Below are 25,362 nucleotides of genomic sequence, written 5' to 3'. Positions count from 1 at the left end.
CTGTCTGTTCAGCAGGACCTGCCATCAGGCTTGTCCTCAGATGGGTTGTGGCTTGCCCACTTCAAGATTTGGAAACCTACATTTTGAGAGATTCTGTAACCATACTAGCCAGGGCTCTTGATTGTAGGCAAAATAAACAGGCTGGTTGTTTACTCAGGAAAGGGATTTATTTTAAAAATCTGGGGAACTCACAGAATCACCAGGAGGACTGGAGAACCAGATCTGGCACATGAGCTGAGATGAGAGAGGCTGGGCATCAGGACCACAGCGGGGCCCACCGTGGAGCAGCAGGTCCTCTGCTGGTGTGGCTGCTGACCCAGGTGCCATGGCCTGCCCACGTGGGTCCTGGGCCCCATGAGGCACCCCACTCTCTCTTAAAGCTGAGTGCTGCTGCGCACTCTGAATCCTCCATGAGATTGTCGTGTGGTCACTGCTTTCACACCAGATAAGTGCTCGGGGTAAATCAATGATCCTTTGATCTCCAGTTCTGCACCTGGAGTACACTCAGTCACTCAATCGGTCTCATAAGTGGGGTTTAGCTGCTGCTGAGCATCCTCAAGTGGCACATTTCCACTTTAGGTAGGTCTGCAGTGGACACAGGGAGGAGCTAGATGGGCTTGGCTCCCAAGGCCCACACCACCACTGGACACCTGGGTAGGAATGAGCCTTGCAGTATGCCCCGGAGCTATGATTGTAAAGCAGACATGATACATATATTTGAATGTAAGATTAGCTCACTTACCAAAGTAAAAAGATTTTCGAAACATCTATTGATTAAGTGGTGAGAAAATCACTCCCACACTGTGTGAGTGAATAAATAGTCCAACACTTCTGGAGGGCAGTTTAACAATATGTATACAAAAGCCTTGAAAATAAAGCACATGACTTAATGGTTTCAAGCCTGGGAAAATAGCCTAAGGAAATAATTAGGGATGAGGGCAGATTTACCTTAATAATATATGACCCAACATCTACATGTTGAAAAGATATGCTAGAATTTATGCACCTGGTGGAAAATACAGCCCAATTAGCAGAGGCAAGGAGATTCTGGGCCCACACCTTTGGGGGTGCACTGTGCTCAGGAACACTTTTGTACAGGGCCCCCACAAAGTGATCAGGATCTGTTTCTATGTTTACATACTTCAGTGTTACTTCTGTTTTGATTCTGATCCAAGGTAGGACTCTGGTTGAAAGTAGTTCCCAGGGTTCACAGGGACGCAAACAGTGAAAATCTTCCTGACTTCCTTCAGCAAGGAAAGGCCCCTTGGAAACTCTCTCTGATTGGATGGGGCAGGGGTCATATGACCACCACTGAGAAGGCTGTCCCTCTGGCCCTGAGCTGGGCCTGCGGCTTTTGCCTGTAGCCTAGGGGAGCCCCAGCCACACATGGATCCAATGAGGGAGGGATGTGTGTGTTGGTACTCAGTGGCTCAGTCATGTCTGACTTTTTGTGAGCCTGTGAATGGTAGCCTGCTAGGCTCCTCTGTCCATGGAGTTTTCCAGGCAAAAATCCTGGAGTGGGTTGCCATTTCTTAGTCCAGGGGGTCTTCTCAGCCTAGGGATCCAACCTGTGTCTTCTGCATTGGCAAGCAGATTCTTTACTATGGAATCACTAGGGAAGCCGGGAGGAGGGACAGCTCCTGCTAAAAACTAGGACTATTCTTGGAAAAGGGAGAAAGGGGATCTAATTTCTACCTAAAAGGAAAGGGAGAAAATACACAAGAATTTATGGCAGTAACCTCTTGATGTAGGGGTTTGGTTGGCCCAGGTGGCACTAGTGGTAGAGAACCTGCCTGCCAATGCAGGAGATGTAAGAGACACAGGTTTGATCCCTTTGTTGGAAGGATCTGCTGGAGGAGGACATGGCAACCCACTCCAATATTCTTGCTTGGAGAACCCCATGTATTCTCCAAGGAGGAGCCTGGTGGGCTACAGTCCATAGCTTTGCAGAGTCAGGTAGGACTAAAGTGACTTAGCATGCATGCAGGCATAATCAGGAAAGTAAGTAAGCCTTTATAAGATCACAGAAAATCAGCCAAGGTAGTGGCGTAGAGGATGTGGTGGCTTTCTTCCTGTAACCCCACTCCTCCCCATCCTGGCCACGTGTCTACTCTCCCAGGCCCAAGTCATCCTCACAAGGTGTGCCCTTGCCCACTGGCCTGAACGGGCAGGGTCAGCATCAAGACTTGAGTTTGGTGGTGGAGGGAAGGCTATTCTAGGCCCAGTGTGCTGCTGACTCTCTTATGACCAGGAAGAAAGCCAGCCTGGGCACACAGCCAGCACAGGGGGGCTGGGGGAAGTGAGGGAGAGAGCTGAGAAGCTGAGAGGAGGGGAAGCCCCCTCTTCCCATAGACCTTTGCATTACAAAAGACTATGAATCCTTTATTGTTTCAGCCAGTTTCTCAACTGAAATTGATATAAATACTCATTTATTTTGGGTCTACAATCACTTCTACTGTATTTGAGTACAAGATTGGCCTGACATTTACAGAGAGAAAAAGGAAACTTTTGCTGGCCTTGTGACTTCAAGAAGGATGTGGAAGAGCGGGGGCTGGGGCTGACTTCTCCAGAACCTTTCCAGCCCTCTAGAAGGGGACCATAAGGAAAGGCAGTTCCACAAGGACTGGAGGTAATGGTTGACGGGGGTCAGCAAGCATAGATCTAGGAGGTGATGCAGCTTGTTCTGGGGCCACTAGTGGGGGCCAAATCCTTTCTGCTTCTGTTTCCTCATTCCTAAGAGGAAGTTGAAAAAAAAAAAAAAGACAAATATGATGCAAAAGAGCAGTCTCTTTTGGTGAAAAACAAACCAATCCAACCTATTTGGAGTTTGAAAGCCAAAGCTGTACAGACTGTCCCCTGTGCTGCAAACAGGTCAAGGGCTTCCTCAGGCTTCATCTCGAGAGGCCAAGCCCACCTCTGGTGGCAGCTGTTTTCTCTTCTGCAGAAGCAACTCAAGGGGAATGGTTAGATGCCTGTCCAGCTAGGTGCTGTCTATGAAGAGAGGACAACAGAATCAGCCACAGGAGAGGCTGGAAAAATCTGGGCAGTGCTGGAGAGGATGGCCCTGGAGGTTCAGGGATTTGGCTGGAGTACCCCCTGCACTCAGCACACCTTTATGTTTGTTTGCTGACTTTGTCATCTCCTTAATCAGACCCTGACTCTGTGGAGGACATGTTGTCTGCTTCAGAATGCCAATGCCAGAGGCAGATAGGGTTCACTGAATGAAGGAATAGAAGTGGGAGCTGCAGCCTTGGGTCCCTTTGCCAGAGTGGGGCAGGCAGGAAAGGGTCAGACCGGGCGAGGCAAGAGTTACTGCTGCAGTCCTGGCTGCTGTGGCAAGGCTGCTCAACACCCTTGCTCATGGTTCGCTGTGAGCAGTATCTCCTCTGGACGCAGGGAGTTGTGCTAGGGTGGATTGGGGTTATATATCAACCTGACCATAAAACCGCACATTAGGAAAGGTATCTAATCAATTAGTTCTAATTAATTATGAACAAAATGCATCTCCAACTGTGGGATGTGGTTTGTTTCCCATTTGCTATAATTAGATAAGTTTAGTGACTAGAAAGAAAAAAATGTCTAAGTACAAGGGAGGAAAAAGAAAAGAAAATAAAGCAAGTGGTAGTGGTTAGAATTAGTATTAAATGGCAATAGAATGTCATAACCACTGCCCACAGATATGTACTCAGCTTCCTTGAACTGAATATAGCTGCCTGATGCTGTTCTGCATGAGCAGAAGCCTCCCTGTTCATCCCTTCCCCACCACAACCATCTCTATCAGGCCCCCAGGCATCTCTGCTCCTTCAAGGGGACTGGGTGGGATTGACAGAGTCTTGTGGCCCTGATATTTCTTGTCCCAAAGCTGCTGCTATGGCCCCAGGGTCTCTTGAATTCAGTGACTAGAGGAGAGTCGGGCCAGGACAGGGCAGGGGGCTTTCTGGGGATATCAGACATCAAGGGAATCTGTCATCCCTCTGTGGTTTCTTTGTCTGGACACTGTGGAAAGCTAGTGTCTTCAGTGCTGGGCTCTTTTGTGGACTCCTTAAACTTGACCTGGAGCTTCCCTGGTGGTTCAGATGGTAAAGAATCTGCCTGCAATGCAGGAAACCTGGGTTTGATCCCTGGGTTTGGAAGATGCCTCGGAGAAGGGAATGGCTACCCACTCCAGTATTCTTGCCTGAAGAATTCCATGGACAGAAGAGCTTGGCAGGCTACAGTCCATGGGGTCGCACAGAGTTGGACATAATTGAGCACAATGGGGATCCATGGGAATCAGATCACACAAGGGGCACAACCTGACTGTGACAGACAGCGACAGACCCCTTGGTCTCACTGGCTAATGGCTCTCACAGTGTTTAATGAGGAGAATAAATGCACGTGAACCCAATATAGGACTCATGTGGAAACTACACAACTCAGTTTGGAACTTGAATCCAGTCTTTTAATTGATATCACACACCTGGTCTTAGGAGTTACTGAAGCTCAGAGGATTCTTTATGGCCCAGCACAGAAAGATTCAGTGAGAGGCAAAAAGTTATGGTTAAGAAGTAGATTTATTTAGAAAGATACACATTCCATAGACAGAATATAATCTATCTAAAAAGGTGACAGAGGCCTTGGGGGAAGCACACTCCTCAGACAGAGTGTGCGGAAGTATGATGTTAACTTTTATGCTCTGGATAAGTTCATAGGCTAATGAGTGGGAAGGTTATTCCAATTATTTTATGGAAGAGGTGGAAATTTCCAGGAACTAGGCCACCCCCCACATTTTGGCTTTTTATGGTTGGCCTCAGAACTGTTGGTGCCTGTGGGTGTGTCATTTAGTTGATGTATTACAATGAATATACCAGTTCAATTCAGTTCAGTCACTCAGTTGTGTCCGGCTCTTTGTAACTCCCTGGACTGCAACACGGCAGGCTTCCCTGTCCATCACCAACTCCTGGAACTTACTCAAACTCATGTCCATAGAGTCTGTGATGCCATCCAACCATCTCATCCTCTGTCATCCCCTTCTCCTCCCGCCTTCAAACTTTCCCAGCATCAGAGTCTTTTCCAATGAGTTAGTACTTTCAATCAGGTGGCCAAATTATTGGAGCTTCAGCTTCAACATCAGTCATTCCAATGTGCATTCAGGACTGATTTCCTTTAGGAAGAACTGGTTGGATCTCCTTGCAGTCCAAAGGACTCTCAAAAGTCTTCTCCAACACCACAGTTCAAAAACATCAATTCTTTGGCACTCAGCTTTCTTTATATCCAACTTTCACATCCATAGATGACTACTAGAAAAATCATAGCTGTGATTAGATGGACCTTTGTTAGCCAAGTAATGTCTCTGCTTTTTAATATGCTATCTAGGTTAGACATAGCTTTTCTTTCAAGGAGCAAGCGTCTTTTAATTTCATGGCTGCACTCACCATCTGCAGTGATTTTAGAGCCCGCCAAAATAGTCTGTCACTGTTTCTATTGTTTCCCCATCTATTTGCCATGAAGAAATGGGACCAGATGCCAGAATCTTCATTTTCTGAATGTTGAGCTTGAAGCCAACTTTTTCACTCTCCTCTTTCACTTTCAGCAAGAGGCTCTTTAGTTCCTCTTCACTTTCTGCCATAAGGGTGGTGTCATCTGCATATCTGAGGTTATTGATATTTTTTCAGGCAATCTTGATTCCAGCTTGTGCTTCTTCCAGCCCAGTGTTTCTCATGATGTACTCTGCATATAAGTTAAATAATCAGGGTGACAATATACAGCCTTGACATATTCCTTTCCCAATTTGGAGCCAGTCTGTTGTTCCATGTCCAGTTCTAACTGTTGTCTCTTGATCTGCATACAGATTTCTCAGGAGGCAGGTCAGGTGGTCTGTTATTCCCATCTGTTTAAGAAATTTCCACAGTTTGGAGACTTAAGTTCAATTGGAAGTTGAAACTTCTGCCATCTTGGATCTAGTAGGTTCTAACTAGTTTATATCATATCCTCATGGCTGGGTCACTCTTTTAAGATTGTGCCCTGTTTGCTTCCCTCCTGTTTCAGTTCCAGAGTAAGCCTACTATCACTCTCAACTCATCCTTCCATTGTTTCAGGTCTTTTGTTTGGTCTTAGGGTAAAAAAGTCCTCCAGGGATTTCTCCCTCCTGAACTGTATCCCTGAGTGTGTTTATTAATAAGTGGTGCTGTCCAAGATGGGGGGAATGTTCCCTGACCACACTAGCTGCCCACAGCTAGTTAAGTCTCGGAGAGATTCTGTTTACGGTTGCTAAGCCAGATGTGCCCCAGATCCACACCAAGCATCTCCAGGCACATGCCAGGCCTCTGTGGCCCGCATGCAGGGCAGCAACCTCTCTGCAGGAAGGGAAGAGGCTGTATCTAACAGCATGGCTTCCTTGGTTCTGTCTGGGATTCTTGGATAGAGCTAAATTATTGACTGTCTTTACATAAAACCGTATCTCTGAAGCCTCCTGTGGGAGGGGATGGGTGGTCTCTGCTTCCGCATGTGTGCAAGTCAGTTAATCAGCCGTAGAGACCCTCCTCTAGCCAGCTGCATCTTCAGTTATTCATTCATCAGACATGTGCCACATCCATGTTCTCCTCTGAGTCAGGTCTGAGATTCTCAGATCTGGGTAGAACTTGGGCACTCATCATAAGAGGTTCGTGATTTCATGGAGGAAGGCAGAAGGGGATTCATAATCAGTACCTTTTAAGTCCTTTTTAAAGCCACATTTTACCCTGTTTTACTTTCTGGCAACTGTCATTTTCTCAAGTTCTAGGTGAAGAAACTAAGGCGCAGGGAGATTGAGTGACTTGTCCATTCAACCGGGTGTGGGGAGCCAGCACACCAGGGCTGGAGCCTGTAACCACTGTGCCTAAGTTCCCTCACAGTCAAATGTGGCACGTGCTCAGTAGCAAGCTTTAGGAGGTGAGTGACGTGGGAATAGCTGATGGAGTCCTGGAAGCTTCCAGCAGGAACTCAAATCAGCCCCTCCTTCCTTCTCTCTCTCCTTCTTTCCTTCCTTCCTTCCTTTTTATTTTCTCTCTCTCTTCATTCATTAGTTCATTTGTTCCTTCCTTCCTTCCTTATTTCCTTCTATTTCACAAATACTGAATGCCTACTATATTCCAGGCAGCAACATTCGAGCCTCTGAGGATGTTAAAAATAAATGATGAGCAATAAGAAAGCCTTTTTTATTTCCAGAAGAAATTCAGGCTCCACTGTGGGTGTTGGTAGCATCCCCAGCACACACCTTGGGATCTATGTTCTGCCCAGGCTGCCTCCTGAGAGAGTAGATTCTGTTTGCATATTCCTACCTTGCATATGACCAACCTAGATAGCCTATTGAAAAGCAGAGATATTACTTTGCCAACTAAGGTCCATCTAGTCAAGGCTATGGTTTTTCCTGTGGTCATGTATGGATGTGAGAGTTGGACTGTGAAGAAGGCTGAGCATCGAAGAATTGATGCTTTTGAAGTGTGGTGTTGGAGAAGACTCTTGAGAGTCCCTTGGACTGCAAGGAGATCCAACCAGTCCATTCTGAAGGAGATCAGCCCTGGGATTTCTTTGGAAGGAATGATGCTAAAGCTGAAACTCCAGTACTTTGGCCACCACATGCGAAGAGTTGACTCATTGAAAAAGACTCTGATGCTGGTAGGGATTGGGGGCAGGAGGAGAAGGGGATGACAGAGGATGAGATGGCTGGATGGCATCACCGACTTGATGGACGTGAGTCTGAGTGAACTCCAGGAGTTGGTGATGGACAGGGAGGCCTGGCATGCTGCGATTCATGGGGTCACAAAGAGTTGGACACGACTGAGCGACTGAACTGAACTGAACTGAACTGAACCTTGCTTGTCTCCAACTCTTCCAGGCCTTTGCACCACACCCCCATCCCACCCCCATGTCTCTCCTTCTGCCTAGAACTTCTTTTACTCTCTTTAGAAGGTTGAAGATTACAAGAATGTGGTCTCTGATTCTTGGAATAAATCCTACCCCCCACCAACCCAGAGAGGGGCACCGCAGGTCATAGGGTAAGGCATCAATTACCTAAAAAATGTGCACGTGCCCTGGGGCCCTGCAGCTCTTGTTTCCCTTTCCTTGTGGCCAGAGGCATCCTAGAAACTCAGGCCCCACTCTATGCCAGGTGTGATGCTTCCTACCTTGCAAGGATGTTAGAACTCCATTCTAAGAAATGGCCTTGCATTCCTGTGCGCAGGTCACTTTGATGCAGGTTCAGCATTGACGCTGTACTTCATACCCATTTGTGAGCCATGTTTAAGCTTGTCCAAGTGTGCCAACTTTTGTTTATCATTTCTATGTGTTTGAAGCAAGTGATGGGTGTAGAAGCATGGAGAGTGGATCTCAGCTTCACTTCCCATTTTACTGGGATTCCTAAGGCTCCTTTTTTAGTTCACTTTTCTGCACGTTTCTCCTTCCAGTCATCTGGCGTTTTTTTACTGCCTGCCTAGAACATTTTCATATTGTTAAGACAGATACACCCTGAAGTCTGAGAGGAGAAACCCCAAAGATGCTTACTTCTGCTCAGATCTGTCCACTACAGCAGGCAGAATGCTTGCCCTGGGCAGGCATCTATAGACCCAGGCTCTACACAGGCTGTGACATGATTCCCAGGGGCCTGGGACCTCTCCCTTCCATCCTTAGTGACTTTCTTTGGAGCTCAAAGGTGACATCTCTAATAATAATTCAAACTTATTTTATAGCTCTCATTTTAAACTTATTTTTATGCATTCTGAGACAATAAACTAAGCCCCCAGAGCATCCCTTCTCCTTCTGGATACTCAGTGGGGGAGCTAACCTGGCCACTGTGTCATAGTTAACTTTATGTCTGCTTGGGTGTGTCATGATAGCCAAACATTTGGCCTAATGTGTCTAGATGTTGCTGTGAGGGTGTTTTTTAGATGATATTAACATTTCAATTGGTGGACTCTGAGCAAAGAGAATGACTCTTTGAATGTGGTGGACCTCGTCCAATCAGTTGAAGGCCTTAAGGGCAAATAACGAGACCTTCCTTGAGTAAGAAAGAGTTCTTATGGCTCACTGCCTTTAGAATTAAACTGCAACATCAACTATTCATCTGGTCTCCAGCCTGCCTACCTACCCGAGCAGATTTTGGACTTGCCAGCCTGCACAATCCCATACATCAACTCCTTAAAATCGCTCTCTCACTTTTGAGGACTCTGAGTATTACAAGGTGGAAACTTAGGATAGGCTGATACTGGCCCTAAACCCCTGTTTTACGAGGTCACTTCTCCACTCTTACATGGTTCCATAGCCGATTCCCACCCACTCGATCCCAAAGGACAGAGGACAGCACAGAGGCAGGATCCTGCTTCACTATGACATTGGCCATGGAACACAAAGATCATACATGATAGCTTCCATCTTACAACAACACCGCGTGGCCCCTGAGTGTGTATCCTGGCCTCTCAGCATGAGCTTTGATGAGTTTCTGGATGGTAATGACAGTGTTCAGTATCTATGTTGTGCTGGTTACTTTTATGTTTGCTCTTTCATTTCATCATCACAACTACCCAGCAAGTTAAGTCTCTTTTTCATTGGTTCTCAGATGAGAAAATCACTCTCAAAAAGTGAGGCAGCTTCTTGAAGATTTCAAACCATTCTATGGGATCACCAGTCACTCAAGCCAAGAAACTTTCTGCCTCACCCTGTCTTCTGTGATCTTTTCCAACAGCTTGAGATTTTTGTGTTAGGAGCACTGTAATAGCAGACTCAGCTTTAAGCCAAAGGAAAAGTAAGCCTTTTATGGTGGGCAAGAGCAGGGTTGGGAGATGGAGCGAGTCTGGACACCAGGTTCTTGGCTCCATGAAACCTCATTTCCTAGATGAACATTCCTGAACTGATATGCATTAGCTGTTCTGTCCTGCTGCTGTTAATACTAGGAAACTTTGTTTAATACTGAAAAATAATTGAGAGGGAATGCTCTGGGGGTGGGGATTTTAGTCCTTTTTTCTTTCTAAATTGCTTACCTTAATAATAGTTTTAGATTTACAGATAAGTTATAAAAATAGTGTAGAGCGTTCTCATATACACCACACTTTGGTATATATACACATATATATATTTTTGATATGTATTTGTATGTTAAGATAGATATGAGATCATATTAATATCTCTAATGCTTTATTATATGAATCATTCTAGCCCTCTCCCCTTGCTACTCCATACCTTCCAGGTCCAGAAATGAGAAACCTGGTTCCCACCATACGCTACCCATTTATTGATACTTAGCTTTTAAGAAAACAGCTTCATCATCTAGAGTACAATGCTTTTGTACAGTTCTTTCTGCCTTTAATCTCACAGACCATTCTCATTTCCAAAGTTACTTAGATCAACACCTTTTTTACCTTCATGAGGAGGAAACCACTTTCATGAGGTCGTCTCATACATTTGTACTACAACTGGATTCTTTCATCACATAATGCATTAATCTGTGTCCATTGACCTAAACAATTATTAAAAATTTTGCAGTCATTAAAGTTTACTGTTCATATTGAAAAATTCCATGGATTTTGATGAATGCATAGTGTCGTGTATTTACTATCACATCAAGCAGAATAGTTTTACCACCCTCCAAATCTGTTATGCTTCACCTATTCAACCCTCTGCTTTACCCCTGCTGAACTCCTAGCAAACACTTATCTGTTTATAATTTTGTGTATACAGTTTTACCTTTTCCATAATGTTATACAAATTGAACCATACAGAATGTGCCATTTTAAGTTGGCTCTTTTACTTTGTGATATTCATTTAAGATTCACTCATGGCTTTATGTGGCTTGACAGTTTATGCTCTTTTAGTGCTCAATAATTTTGCAGTGTATGAATGTACTCACTCTTTTTTCTCACTCATTTTATTGAAGGATATTTTAGTTTCTGCAAGTTTTTTGTGATTATGAAAAGCTCTTGTAATATCCCATGTAGGATTTTGTGTGGACATAAGTTTTCAAATCAGTTGGGTAAATATCTAGAAGTGAGATTGCTGGACCTTATGAAAGATTATGTACAGTTTGTAAGAAAGCGACAAACTGTCTTCTAAAGTAACTGGGCCATTTTGCATTTTCAGCAGCAATGAAATGAGAGTTCCTGTTGCTCTACATCTTCACAAGCAATTGGTATTAATAGTGTTTTGACTTTGGCCATCCTAGTAGGGATGTAATGATACCTCATTGTTGTTTTGATGTGGATTTTGCTTATGATAAATGACTTTGAGCACCTTTTTACATACTTATTTATCATCTGTACACATTCTTTATGAGATGTCTGCTTAGGTATTTTGTCTATTTATCAATTGGGTATTTGCTTTCCTATTGTTAAGCTTTAAGAGTTCACTGAACATTGTAAATACAAGTCCTTCATTATATGTGCTTTGCAAAAATGTCTCCCAGTCTGTGACTTGTATTTTCCTTCTCTTAAGTGTATTCATAAAACAGAAATTTACAATTTTTGTATAGTTTTAAATTTTAATGAAGCCCAGCTTGTCATTTTTAAAAATATTTTATTTATTTATTTTTTTAGACTTTATTTATATTTAAAAAAATTTTTATTTTTACTCTATTTTACTTTACAATACTGTATTGGTTTTGCCATACATTGACATGAATCCGCCACGGGTGTATGTGAGTTCCCAATCCTGAACCCTCTTCCCACCTCTCACCCCATATCATCTCTCTGGATCATCCCCATGCAACAGCCCCAAGCATCCTGTATCCTGTATCAAACATAGACTGGTGATTCGTTTCTTACATGATAGTATACATGTTTCAGTGCCATTCTCCCAAATTATCCCACCCTCTCCCTCTCCCTCAGAGTCAAAAAGTCCGTTCTATGCATCTGTGTTTCTTTTGCTATCTTGCATACAGGGTTATCATTACCATCTTTCTAAATTCCATATATATGTGTTAGTATACTGTATTGGTGTTTTTCTTTCTGGCTTACTTCACTCTGTATAATACACTCCAGTTTCATCCATCTCATTAGAACTGATTCAAATGTATTCTTTTTAATGGCTGAGTAATACTCCATTGTGTATATGTACCACAGTTTTCTTATCCATTCATCTGCTGATGGACATCTAGGTTGTTTCCATGTCCTGGCTATTCTAAACAGTGCTTCAATGAACATTGGGGTACATGTATCTCTTTCAATTCTAGTTTCCTCGGTGTGCATGCCCAGCAGTGGGATTGCTGGGTCATAAGGCAGTTCTATTTGCAATTTTTAAAGGAATCTCTACACTGTTCTCCATAGTGGCTGTACTAGTTTGCCTTCCCACCAACAGTGTAAGAGGGTTCCCTTTTCTCCACATCCTCTCCAGCATTTATTGTTTGCAGACTTTTGGATCGCAGCCATTCTGACTGGTGTGAAATGGTACTTCATTGTGGTCTTGATTTGCATTTCTCTGATAATGAGTGATGTTGAGCATCTTTTCATGTGTTTGTTAGCAATCCACACACCTATGGACACCTTATCTTTAACAAAGGAGGCAAGAATATACAATGGAGTAAAGACAATCTCTTTAACAAGTGGTGCTGGGAAAACTGGTCAACCACTTGTAAAAGAATGAAACTAGATTACTTCCTAACACCATACACAAAAATAAACTCAAAATGGATTAAAGATCTAAATGTAAGACCAGAAACTATAAAACACCTAGAGGAGAACATAGGCAAAACACTCTCTGACATAAATCACAGCAGGATCCTCTATGATTCACCTCCCAGAATACTGGAAATAAAAGCAAAAATAAACAAATGGGATCTAATTAAAATTAAAAGCTTCTGCACAACAAAGGAAACTATAAGCAAGGTGAAAGGACAGTCTTCTGAATGGGAGAAAATAATAGCAAATGAAACAACTGACAAACAACTAATCTCAAAAATATACAAGCAACTCCTGCAGCTCAATTCCAGAAAAATAAACGACCCAATCAAAAAATGGGCCAGCTTATCATTTTCTTTCTTTCGTGGATCACGTAGGATGTTATATCAAAAACTTATCTCTAAACCTAATGTCATGTTGATCCATGCTGGGGGACAGCCCGTGACAAGGTCATGCAGAAGGAAGCCTGACAAAATGCAAGGATGTGATCAGGCTTCAGGGGTTCCCCCTGGAATTTTCTGAGCATCCACTCCCCCCAAAATAAGAATCTGCCTGCTTTTCCACTCTTCTGATATTCTCTGGAAAAAGTCAAATCAGGGCTTTAGTCTTCTGCATTTGAAAGGGATGTTTCAGTTAAACCCCTCTGATAGCTCTCTAGCTTGCCTAACAGGTTCCCCCAGACCTCTTACAGCTTGTGAATTGCTTACAGCCCCCCAACTGCAAGAGGTGCAAAGTTTAAAGCATCTTAAGATACTGAGCCTTTTCTAAGAGCTAAAAATCATATCGGTGATGGGTTTTCACTGTTGACTCAATGATTGCCGCCAGGCCTCCATATTCTTTATCTTTTAGGCATCTGAGAGGATGTTAATCAATGTAAATGGGATATGGAAAAGATATATAGTAGTTTTGATGTTAGCAACACTAGACTTTTGAGTTAATTACTTTTCTTTTTTTATAAACCACTGTACTCCTTTCACTTGTTATAAATTGCTGTATCTTTGCTATGTAAGAATGTAAATTTATTTAGTGCTTTCTGAGAGTGGCACCAGACTTTGGGAAGATCATCACAAATAAGTCTTCTGGTTGACAAACCCTTATCAGAAAAAAGGCTGTAAAATGTTAATTGGCCCTTTTGGCCAGAAGATGATGTAAATCACCTAAGACTTGTGTATACAACTAGGTATGCAGAGAGAAAAGCCTGGTTTTGATGAGAGTCTTGGCTGCTAATGCTGCATAATTTTGTATTACCCATTGATCTCCATGTACTATCAAAAGTATAAAAAGCCTTCTTTTTTTGGGGGGGGGGTTTAATATAAATTTATTTATTTTAATTGGAGGCTAATTACTTTAGAGTATTGTATTGGTTTTGCCATACATCATCATGAATCCACCACAGGTATACACGTGTTGCTCATCCTGAACCCCCCTCTCTCCTCCCTCCCCGTACCATCCCTCTGGGTCATCTCAGTGCACCAGCCCCAAGCATCCAGTATCATAGAGACTTCTCACCAGCTATCTATTTTACACATGCGTGCATGCTAAGTCACTTCAGTCATGTCCAACTCCTTGCAGCCTTATGGACTGTATGTCAATGCTACTTTCTCTTCATCACACTCTCCTGAGATTGTATAAATCTTTCACTTTTTACCCATTTTTAGAAATCATATTAACTTTGTTTTCTTACAGTTGAGTTCTGACATTTGTTTACAAAACCAGGACACAAATCATTTACCAGGTATATGTTTCTGCAAATATTTCTCCAATCTGCGGGTTATCATCCTTTTACTACTGTCTTTGCAAGAGCAGAGTTTTTAGTTTTGATGAAATATACTTCATAGCTGTTCTGTGAATCATGCTTTTGGTGTGGTAGTTAAGAAATATTTGCCAAGCCCAAATTCACAAACTTGAATTTCCTCTGTATCTTCTTCTCAGATTTTGTTTCGCCTTTGATGTTAAGTAGTACAGAATCATTTATTGAAATGACTGTGTTTTCTTTTGCATTTGTTGAAAATCATGACCGTGATTATGTGGTTGGGTTTATATATAGATTATTCAGTACAATTTGTCTCTTGATCTTTATGTGCTGCTGCTGCTGCTAAGTCACTTCAGTCTTGTCCGACTCTGTGAGTCCCCATAGATGGCAGCCCACCAGGCTCCCCCATCCCTGGGATTCTCCAGGCAAGAACACTGGACTGGGTTGCTATTTCCTTCTCCAATGCATGAAAGGGAAAAGTGAAAGTGAAGTTGCTCAGTCGTGTCCGACTCTTAGTGACCCCATGGACTGCCTTCTGAACAATAGAGGCCGGGCCACTCGCTGGACTGGTTTCCCCCGTGTCTCTCCTTTACTCTAATTTCAGGCTGAATTCCCATCTGGAGTGGGGCAGCTCACCAAGTCTAGTTGCTTGTCCTGGCTTCTAAGACCCGCACAAAAGGGAGCCTAAGGTGGGGCGCCCTTCGATATTCAAGTGGGCGCCAGTGGCCCAATGTAGATGGTGCAAATCTCTTGTCCTGAGATTTTATTGGTCTTCCCCGTAAGCCAAGTTGTTCAGCCTCCTTTCTCCACTTAATTTTCCTACTACACTATTTCTTCATAATCTAATCTTAATAAATAAATAAATTTCTTCTCACCTACGCCATCCATGCTTCGAATCACCCTAGATCCACCGGGGCTGGACCCTGGCAGATCCTCTCTTGTGTTTTATAAGTTTTCATTTATATTTATTTCTATGATCCATTTTTAGTTACTTTTTGTGGAAGTGCAATGTCTTTGTCAAGGTTCTTTTTTTTTTTTTTTTTGCATATGGACATCTAAATTTTTGAGTAGTGTTTTTGAAAAGATTGTCTTCTCTCAATGACCTTTGTGCCTTTGTAAATAATCAGTTGACTACATTTTTATGGGTCTTTTTTGGGCTCCTAATTCTATTCCATTGATCTATGTATTTCTTTCACCAATAATACATTGTCTTGATTACCTTACCTTTACTGTATATCTTGAAATCAGGTAGTATAAATTCTCCAATCTAACCTTCTTCATATTGTGATGTATATTCCAGGTCTTTTGGATTTCTATATAAGTTATAGAATTAGTTTGTGGATATATACAAATAGCTAATGGGATTATATGGAATCTATATATGAAGTTGGGAAGATCTGATGTCAGCATTGAGTCTTAAAATCCATGAACATGAAATATCCATTTATTTATATATTTTATACTTCTTTCATCAGTGTTTACAGTTTTCCCCATATAGAGTCTGTGCATGTGCTATGGTTAGTTGTGCAGTTGTGTCTGACTCTTTCTGATCCTATGGACCGTAGCCTGCCAGGCTACTCTGTCTGTGGGGATTCTCCAGGCAAGACTACTGGAGTGGGTTGCCATGCCCTCCTCCAGGGGATCTTCCTAACAAAGGACCACGGATTGAACCCAGGTCTCCTGCATTGCAGGTGGATTCTTTACTGTCTGAGCCACCAGGGAAGCCCAAGAATACTGGAGTGGGTAGTTTATCCCTTCTCCAGGGGATCTTTGCAACCTAGGAATTGAACTGGAGTCTTCTCATTGCAGGTGGATTGTTTACCAGCTGAGCTCCTAGGGAAGCCTGAATCTTTGCATATTTATATCTAAATATCTTGCTTTTAGGTGTTATTTTAAATGGCATTAAAAATTTTTTTCAAACTTCAATTATTCATTGATTATTCAAAGGAAAGCAACTGGTTTTGTATATTAACTTTGTATTTTGTGACCTTGCTATACTGACTTTCAGTAATATTTTTGTAGATTCTTTGGGAATTTCTATGTTGATAGTAACGTCATTTGTGAATAAGGATGTTTTTATCTTTTCCTTTTAAATCAATATACCTCTTCTCCCTCTCTTTTTCCCTTTTCTTCTTTCTTACTATTTCTTTCTCCTCCTCTTCATCCTTCTTCTTTTCTTTAGTCTTATTGCACTAGCTAGGATTTTCTGTGTGATGTTGAATAAGATTGGTGAGATTTGTTCTTAATCTAACAGTGCTATTACCTATGATGTTAGCCATAGTTCTTTTCTGGTGGATGTTATTTATCATGTCAATGAGTTTCCTTCTATTACTAGCTTTCTTATGGTTTTTTAAATTTTAATTTTTAAAATTAATTTCTAATTGGAAGATAATTGCTTTATAATGTTGTGTTAATTTCTGCTATACAATGACATGAATCAGTTATGAATACACATATTATCCCCTCTTTATTGAACCTCCTTCCCCTCCTCCCCCATCCCATATCTCTAGGTCATCACATAGCACTGAGCTGAGTTCCCTGTGCTATAGAGCTACTTCCTGCTAGCTATCATTTTTACACATGGAAAAATGTTACTCTCTCAATTTGTCTCATCCTTTTATTCCCTTGCTGTGACCACAAGTCTGTTCTTTATGTCTATACCTCTATCCCTGCCCTCTGAATAGGTTCATAGAGATTTCTTTTCTAGATTTCATATATATGTGTTAATATAAAGTATTTGTTTTTCTCTTTCTGACTTACTTCACTCTGTATAACAGGCTCTAAATTCATCCAACGCACTTAAACTGCCATAAATCCATTCCTTTTTAATGGCTGAGCAATATTCCATTGTATATATGTACCACAACTTCCTTGTCCATTTGTCTGCCGATGGACACTTAGGTTGCTTCCATATCCTGGTATTGTAAGTAGTGCTGCAATGAATGGGGTACATATGTCTTTCTGAATTGTGGTCAATGTGACATGACTGAGTGGCTGAACTGAACTGAACTGAACTTTCTCAGGGTATATGCAGTAGTGGAATTGCTGGGTCATATGGTAGATTTGCTCCTAGTTTTTTACAGAATCTCCATATTGTTATCCATAGTGGCTGTATCAGCTTACATTCCCACCAACAGTGCAAGTTGTTATTACTGTTCAATCACTAAGTTGTGTCTGACTCTTTACAACCCCATGGACTGCAGCACACCAGTCTTCCCTGTCCTTCACCATCTCCAGGAGTTTGCTCAAATTCATGTCCATTGAGTCAGTGATGGTATCTAACCATCTCATCCTCTGTCGTCCCTTTCTTCTCTTGCCCTCAATCTTTCCCAGCATCAGGGTCTTTTTCAATGAGCCTGCTCTCCACATCAGGTGGCCAAAGTATTGGAGCTTCAGTTTCAACCTCAGTCCTTCCAGTGAATATTCAGGGTTGATTTCCTTTAGGATTGACTGGTTTGATGTCTTTGCTGTCCAAGGGACTCTCAAGAGTCTTCTCCAGCACCGCAAATCAAAAGCATCAGATCTTTGGTGCTCAGCCCTCTTTATGGTCCAACTCTCACATCTGTACACGACTACTAGAAAAACCATAGCTTTGACTATACAGACCTTTGTCCTCCAAGAGGGTTTGCTTTTCTCCACATCTTCTCCAGCATTTATTGCTTATAGATATTTTGATGATGGATATTTGGATTGGTGTGAGGTGAAACCTCATTGTTGCTTTGATTTGCAATTCTCTAATAATGAGCGATGTTGAGTATCTTTTCATGTGTTTGTTAGCCATCTGTATATCTTTGAAGAAGTGTCTGTTTAGATCTTCTGCCTATTTTTTTCTTTTTGATTGGTTGGTTTGTTTTTCTGATATTTTAATAGTTGGATGAATTGCTTGTGTATTTTAGAGGTTAGTCCTTTGCCAGTTGCTTCATTTGCAGTTATGTTCTCCCGATCTGACTTTTTACCTTGTTTATAGTTTCCTTTGCTGTGTAAAAAGCTTTTAAGTTTAATTAGCTCTCAATTATTTATTTTTTTTTTTAATTTCCATTGCTCCAGGAGGTGGGTCAAAGAGGATCTTGCTGTGATTTATACCAAAGAGGGTTCTGCCTGTGTTTTCCCTTAAGAGTTTTATCGTATCTGGCCTATAGTTTAGGTCTTTCATCCATTTTGAATTTAGCTTTGTGTGTGGTTTTAGGAAGTGTTCTAATTTCATTTTTTTACTTGAGGTTGTCAAGGTTTACCCGCACCATTCATTGAAGAAGCTGTTTTTTCTCCATTGTATATTCTTGCCTCCTTTGTCAAAGATACGGTGCCCAAAGGTACATGGGTCTATCTCTGGGCTTTTTCTACCTTTTTCCCATTGATCCTTATGTCTTTTTTTTTGTGTGCTAGTACCATACTGTCTTGAAACTATAGCTTTGTAGTATAGTCTGAAGACAGGAAATCTGATTACCAAAGCTCTGTTTTTCTCTCTGAAGATTACTTTGGCTATTTGAGGTCTTCTGTGCTTCTATACAAATTGTAAATATCTTTGCTATAGTTCTGTGATAAAGGTAATTGATAATTTGATAAGGATGGTGTTGAATTTGTAGATTGCTTTGGGTAGTATAGTCATTTTCACAATACTGATTCTTCCAATGCAAAAGCATGATATATCTCTCCATCTGTTGGTACTGTTTTTGATTTCTTCTATCAGTGTCTTACAGTTTTCTGCATATATGTCTTTTGTCTCCTTAGATAGGTTTACTCCTAGGTATTTTATTCTTTTTGTTGCGATAGTGAATGGGATTATTTCTTTAATTTCTCTTTCTGGTTTTTCACTGTTAATGTGTAAGAATGAAGGGATTTTTTTGGTATTGATTTTGTATCCTGTGGCTTTACTAAATTTATTGATTAGCTTTGGTAATTTTCTGGTTGCATCTATAGGTTTTTCTGTGTATATAGTATCATATGATCTGTAAACAGTGAGAATTTTACTTCTTCTTTTCCAATCTTGATTTCTTTTATTTCTTTTTATTCTCTAATAGCCATGTCTAGGACTTTCAGAACTATACTAAGTAATAATGGTAGGAATGGACACACTTGTCTTGTTCTTGATCTTAGAGGAAAGCTTTCAGTTTTTCATCATTGAGAATAATGTTTGCCATGGATTTGTCATGGATTTCTTATTATATTGAGGTAGTTTCCTTCTATGCCCAGTTTCTGTAGAGTTTTTATTGTAAATTTTGTCAAAAGGTTTTTATGCATCTATTGAGATAATCATATGGCTTTTATCTTTCTGTTTGTTATTATGGTGTAACATATTTTTCAATCTGTATATATTGAAGAAACTTTGTATCCCTGGGATAAATTCCACTTATCATGATATGTAATCCTTTAAATGTGTTGTTGGATTCTGTGTGCTAATATTTTATTGAGAATTTTTGCCTCTAAGTTCATCAGTGATATTGGCTTATATTTTCTTTCTTTCTTTTTTTTTGTGGTATCTTTGTCTGGTTTTGGTATCAGGGAGATGGTGACCTCAGAGAATGAGTTTTGGAGTCTTCCTCCCTCTGAATTTTCTTGAAAGAATTTGAGATATTAGTTCTTCTCTAAACATTTAATAGGACTTCCCTGGGGGCTCACACGGTAAAGCGTCTGTCTACAATGCGGGAGACCTGGGTTTGAGCCCTGGTTTGGGAAGATCCCCTGGAAAAGGAAATGGCAATCCACTCCAGTACTATTGCCTGGAAAATCCCATGGATGGAGGAGCCAGGTAGGCTACAGTCCATGGGGTCGCAAAGGGTCGGACATGACTGAGCAACTTAATTTGCCTATGAAACCATCTGGGCATGTGGTTTTATTTTTTGTAAAATTTTTATTCACAGTTTTGATTTCAGTGCTTGTGATTATTTTCTTTATATTTTCTATTTCTTTCTGGTTCGGACTTGGAGGTTGTATTTTTCTAAGAATTAGTTCATTTCTCCAAGTTATCCACTTTATTGGCATATAGTTACTCATAATAGTCTCTTATGATCCTGTTATTCTGCATTATCTGGTGTTACTTTTCCTTTTTCATTTTGAACTTTATTGGTTTTCATCTTCTTCCTTTTTTCCATGATGAGTATGGCTAATGGTTTATCAATTTTGTTAATTTTCTCAAAGAACCAACTTTTATTGATCTTTGCTATCATTTCCTTCATTTCTTTTTCATTTCTGTCTTGACTTTAATGATTTCTTTCCTTTTACTAACCTTGGATGTTTTTGTTCTTTTTCTAGCTGCTTTAGGTATAAGATTAGATTATATATTTGATGTTTTTCTCATTTCTTGAGCTAGGATTGTATTGCTATAAAATTCCATCTTAGAATACTTTCAGTCCTTGGGTTGCTGTGTTATTATTATCATTTGTTTCTTGGTATTTTAAAATTTCCTCTTTGATTTCTTCAGTAATAATTTCTTTCTTTCTTTCTTTTTTTTTTTTTTTTTTTTGGAACAGTATTGTTTAGCCTCCATACATTTGTGATTTTTAGGTTTATTTCCCCCTGTAAATGTTATCTAATCTCAGCATTGTTGCAGTTTAAATTTTCTTAAACTTACCAAGGCTTGATTTGTGACCCAAGATGTGATCTCTCCTGAAGAATGTTCTATATGTATTTGAGGAAAAGGTGTATTCTGTTGCTTTTGGATGAAATGGACTTTAAATATCAACTAGGTCCATCTGTTCCGATGTGTCATTTAAGACTTTCATTTCCCTGTTAATTTTCTGTCTGGATGAGCTCTCCATTGGTATAAGGAGGTGTTAAAGTCCCCTGCTATTATTGTGTCGCTGTTAGTTTCCCCTTTTATGTCTATTTGCATTAGCTTTATGTATTGTGGTGCATCTATATCTGGTGTATAATTATTTACGATTGGTATATCTTCTTGGATTGATCTCTTGATCATTATATAGTCTCCTACCTTGTCTCTTGTAGTAGTCCTTAGAGTCTATTTTGCCTAATATGAGATTTATAACTTTGACTTTGTTTTGATTTTTTACCTGTATCAGATGTCTCTTTCTATCCCCTCCATTGATTCTGAATGAGGTCCTTGCTGGGTAGAGTAATCTTGGTTGTAGGTTTTTCCTTTTCATTATGTTAAGTATATCCTGCCATTCCCTTCCAGCCTGCAGAGTTTCTGCTGAAAGTTCAGCTGTTAACCTTAGACTTTATTGCCGTAACAATAAAACCCTCCCAAAACAAAAGCAAAAAAATCAAACCTAGACAGATGATAAAATAAATATCAGATAAGTGGAAACAAAAAAACAAAAAAAGGAACAAACACACCTAGGAGAAACCAATACAGATTGGAAAAAAAAAAAAGAAATTACAAAAGAATAACCTGATGAACAAAATAAACCAAAAATGAAACCAACCAATTAAAAACAAAGCAACTAAAGGACAAAACAGAAAACAAAACCAAGCAGAGTGCCAACTGGGGAATAAAGCATGGAAAACAAGAGAGACAAAAATAGTAAATGAAAAAAAAAGAGAAAATCTAAGTTTAAACAGAAACATGAAAAAAGATCTGTATATATAAATTAAAACAACAATAAAGCAAACAAACAAAAAGAAACAGAACAGCATAAAGTCAAGATAGAAGGAGAAATATATAAAATAAATTAAAAGCATGATTTAAAAAATCCCAATGCTTAATAACAATAAAAGCAACAACTACAGTAACAAAGAAAAAAGAAAGAAAGAAACAACAGCAAATCCAACAGCAGAACAGAAAAATAATAAAAAATGTTTTCCTAGCATCTCAGCTGTTAGCATCTTTCACCCAGCTGTGAACCCACATCTAAATGCCTAGGAGGACCTCCTATACTGAGGAAGGCTGGTCTGAATCTGCTGTAGAGACAGCTTAGGCTCTAATCTGGCCCTGCTCCCATGTGTGCTTGCCTCCAATGTCTAGCTCTGCCAGAGCTAGAGCATGTCCTTTTGTGGAAAAGCTTTTTTTAAAAAAATTTTTATTTTTTAATATATATTCCACAGACATAGAGTATATCTAGTTGATTGTGTTGATTTAATCTGCAGGTTTTGCATCTCATGGAAAGTTTTCTGAGTTGCTCTTCTTTAGTTTCTCTGCCTCTGGAGCTTGCTTGGCACAGCAGGCACTCAAAAGGCAGCCCTGGCTGGTCCTTCTCTATTACACAATTGTCAGGGCCAGCATGAGGGGAGAAAGGGGCTATAGTGGTGGTTCCACCCACTGCACATGACTCAGCAGTAGCACTCTGCTTCCATTGCCACCTGGTTTCTCTCCAAAGGCATTCTCTGTTTCAGATTTCTTTCCTTCTTCCCCTCAGGCCATCTCCCTGCAGTCAACAGCAGTCCTCATCCCAGAATTACTCTCCAATCTCCATGCTCCAGCTCCCGGCTGTGCACACCAGTGGACGTGTGTCCCAGTCTGGAGCATGTACTGTCATGGTACAGATTGTCTGTGTGTTTCTCACTCTATTCAGAATGTCACAGAGCATCTGCTTCATCCTCCTCCAACAGCCTCAAATGTTTCTCTTCTGTTCCAACCAATTTCCCTGGATTCGGAGTCAAGGACCCCTACAAGTATTCAGTCAGTGTTCTGTGAGAACTGATGTATCTATAGATGTGTTTCTAATGCATCCTTGGAGAGAGATGTACTCTATGTTCATCTAACCCTTTGCCATCTTGGTTTTCTCCACAGGGTTTTTTATTTTTTAAACCATGCATGTTGACTTTTGTCTATTGCTGTCATTAAATGATTATATTAGTTTTCTCCTTTAGACAGACATATGGTAAATTACATTAACTAACTTTTGAATGTTGAACCAGCCTTGCAAACCTAAAATAAATCTCACTTGGTTATGGTTTACAAAATTTATTCATGATTGCATTTTATTTTCTAATATTTTGTGGAGGATGTTTATGTTTATTTGCAAATAAATGAGAGATGGGATTTTAATTTTCTTTTCTTGTTAAGTCATTTTCTGTTTTTCATATTAAGATAGTGCTAGCCTCACAGCCCACCCATCAACAGACAATTGGATTAAAGATTTATGAGCATGGCCCCGCCCATCAGAACAAGACCCAGATTCCCCCAAGTCATTATCTCCCATCAGGAACCTTCCCAAACCTCTTATATTTATCCATCAGAGGGCAGACAGAATGAAAACCACAATCACAGAGAATTAACCAAAATGATCACATGGATCACAGCCTCGTGATCCAATGAACTCAATGAAACGATGAGCCATGCCGAATAGGGCCACCCAAGATGGATGGGTCATGGTGGAGTTCTGACAAAACATGGTCCACTGGAGGAGGGAATGGCAAACCATTTCAATATTCTTGCCTTTGGAACCCCATAAATAGTATGAAAAAGCAAAAAGATATGACACTGAAAGATGAATCCCCCAGGTTTGTAGATGCCCAATATGCTACTGGAGAAGAGTGGAGAAATAACTCCAGAAAGAATGAAGAGATGGAGCCAAAGCATAAACAATGCCCAGTTGTGGATGTTACTGGTGATGGATCTAAAATCCAATGCTGTAAAGGACAATATTACGTAGGAACCTGAAATGTTAGGTCCATGAATCTAACATGAAGTGGTCAAACAGGAGATGACAAGAGTGACCACTGACATTTTAGGAATCAGTGAATTAAAAGGTTCAGTTCAGTTCAGATCAGTCACTCAATCCTGTTCGACTCTGCCACCCCATAGACTGCAGCACACTAGGCCTCCCTGTCCATCACCAACTCCTGGAGATTACTCAAACTCATGTCCATTGAGTTGGTGATCCCATCTAACCATCTCATCTTCTGTCATCTGCTTCTCCTGCCCTCAGTCTTTCCCAGCATCAAGGTCTTCTCCAATGAGTCAGTTCTTCACTTCAGGTGGCCAAAGTATTGCAGTCTCAGCTTCAACATCAGTCCTTCCAATGAACACTCAGGCCTGATTTCCTTTAGGACAGACTAGTTGGATCTCCTTGCAGTCCAAGGGACTCTCAAGAGTCTTCTTCAACGCCACAGTTCAAAAGCATCAGTTCTTTGGTGCTCAGCTTTCTTCACAGTCCAACTCTCACATCCATACATGACCACTGGAAAAACCATAGCCTTGACTAGACGGAGCTTTTTTGGCAATGTCTCTGCTTTTTAATATGCTGTCTAAGTTGGTCATGGCTTTTCTACCAAGGAGTAAGCCTTTTTGAATTTCATGGCTGCAGTCACCATCTGCAGTGATTTTGGAGCCACCGCCCCCCCCCCAATAAAGTCAGCCACTGTTTCCACTGTTTCTCCATCTATTTGCCATGAAGTGATGGGACTGGATGTGATGATCTTATTTTTCTGAATGTTGAGCTTTAAGCCAACTTTTTCACTCTCCTCTTTTCATCAAGAGGCTCATTAGTTCTTCTTCACTTTCTGCCATAAGATTGGTGTCATCTGCGTATCTGAGGTTATTGATATTTCTCTCGGCAATCTTGATTCCAGCTTGTGCTTCATCCAGCCCAACATTTCTCATGATGTACTCTGCATATAAGTTAAATAAGCAGGGTGACAAAATGGATGAGAATGGACAAATTTAATTCAGATGACCATTGTATCTACTCGTGTGGGCAAAAATCCCTTAGAAGAAATGGAGTAGCTCTCACAGTCAACAAAACAATCCAAAATTAGGTACTTGGGTGCAGGCTCAAAAAATGACAGAATGATCTCTGTTTGTTTCCAAGGCAAACCATTCAAAATCGCAGTAATCCAAGTCTAAGCCCCAACCACTAATGCCAAAGAAGTTCAAGTTGAATAGTTCTATAATGACCTAAAGGACCTTCTAGAACTAACACCAAAGAAAGATATCCTTTTAATCATAAAGGGACAGGAATGCAAAAGTAGGAAGTCAAGAGATACCGGGAGTAACAGGCAAGTCTGGCCTTGGAGTGCAAAATGAGGCAAGGCAAAGGCTAACAGAGTTTTGCCAAGAGAACACACTTGTTATAGCAAATACCCTCTTCC

General features: G+C 40.8%; 1 long non-coding RNA gene across 1 annotated transcript in view; it reads left to right on the top strand.

Moving 5' to 3' along the window:
• LOC132659305 (uncharacterized) overlaps positions 1–23,317 on the top strand; it is a 42,647-nt gene extending 19,330 nt beyond the window's left edge. The window contains exon 2 of the long non-coding RNA XR_009599575.1: positions 22,686–23,317. This is a non-coding gene — a long non-coding RNA (uncharacterized LOC132659305). The remainder of the gene's footprint in view (positions 1–22,685) is intronic.
• Positions 23,318–25,362: the final 2,045 nt, after the last annotated feature.

This window comes from Ovis aries, chromosome 2, assembly GCF_016772045.2.
Source record: "Ovis aries strain OAR_USU_Benz2616 breed Rambouillet chromosome 2, ARS-UI_Ramb_v3.0, whole genome shotgun sequence".
Taxonomy (NCBI): domain Eukaryota; kingdom Metazoa; phylum Chordata; class Mammalia; order Artiodactyla; family Bovidae; genus Ovis; species Ovis aries.
Note: the sequence above shows the minus strand (reverse complement) of the source record. Positions and strands in the feature narration are given on the sequence as shown.